Consider the following 1324-nt stretch of genomic DNA (forward strand, 5'->3'; position numbering starts at 1 on the left):
GATGGAGAGTTGGGTGGGGAGGGGTTGGTGAAGTCTATGGGGAGATGGAGAGAGATTGGTGACATCTATGGGGAGATGGAGAGTTGGGGTGGGGAGGAGCTGACGCAATCTATGGGGAGATGGAGAGTTGGGGTGGGGAGGGGTTGGTGAGGTCTATGGGGAGATGGAGAGTTGGGGTGAGGAGGGGTTGATGAGATCTATGGGGAGATGGAGAGAGATTGGTGAAATCTATGGGGAGATGGAGAGTTGGGATGGGGAGGGGTTGGTGAGGTCTATGGGGAGATGGAGAGTGATTGGTGAGATCTATGGGGAGATGGAGAGTTGGGGTGGGGAGGGGTTGACGAGATCTATGGGGAGATGAAGAGTTGGGTGGGGAGGGGTTGGTGAAGTCTATGGGGAGGGGTTGGTGTCATCTATGGGGAGATGGAGAGTTGGGGTGGGGAGGAGTTGGCGTGATCTATGGGGAGATGGAGAGTTGGGATGGGGAGGGGTTGGTGTCACCTATGGGGAGATGGAGAGTTGGGATGGGGAGGAGCTGATGCAATCTATGGGGAGATGGAGAGTTGGGGTGGGGAGAGGTTGACGAGATCTATGGGGAGATGGAGAGAGATTGGTGAGATCTCTGGGGAGATGGAGCAAAGATGGGGCTGGAGGAGCCCGGCGCTGTCCACGTGCAGTTGGGACGAAGGCGTCCTCCCCCTCCACCCCCCCCCGGTTCTTTCGGCCCCGACTCCCGCTCTCCCCCCCGGGGCAGGAGGCCGCTCTGAGCCGCGCGGAGCTCCCGGACGCGGTGGAGGAGGTGACCGCCGCCATCCGGAGGCTCCAGGAGGCGGGCGGCGGCGCGGAGCTGAGCCGCAGGAAGGCGCGCCTGGCGTTGCGGGCCGGGGAGAGCCTGCAACGGGACGGCAACGCGCACCGAGAACGCGTGGCCAGCGCCATGGAGCGCCTGCGCCGCAAGTACGGGACCCGGAGCGGGACCGGAACCGGGACCGGGGGGGCATCGAGACCCCCGGCCCCCACCCCCCCGCTCTGGGGGCCGGGGGAGCTGCCTTTGGGGCAGGGACCCCCTCCCAACTTTGGGGACAGGGGGAGCTCCCTTTGGGGACGTAGGGACCCCCCTGGGGGGCAGGGACCCCCACTTTAGGGATGTGGGGTCCCCCCTGGGGATAGAGACCCCCAAATTGGAGACATGGGGACCCCCCGGGGGGCAGGGACCCCCAAACTGGGGACATGGGGACCCCCCCGGGGGGCAGGGACCCCCACTTTGGGGACATAGGGTCATCCCTGTCGGGATAGGGGCCCTCTTGAGGATAGAGACCCCCCC

This window comes from Numida meleagris, unplaced genomic scaffold (assembly GCF_002078875.1).
Source record: "Numida meleagris isolate 19003 breed g44 Domestic line unplaced genomic scaffold, NumMel1.0 unplaced_Scaffold558, whole genome shotgun sequence".
Taxonomy (NCBI): Eukaryota; Metazoa; Chordata; class Aves; order Galliformes; family Numididae; genus Numida; species Numida meleagris.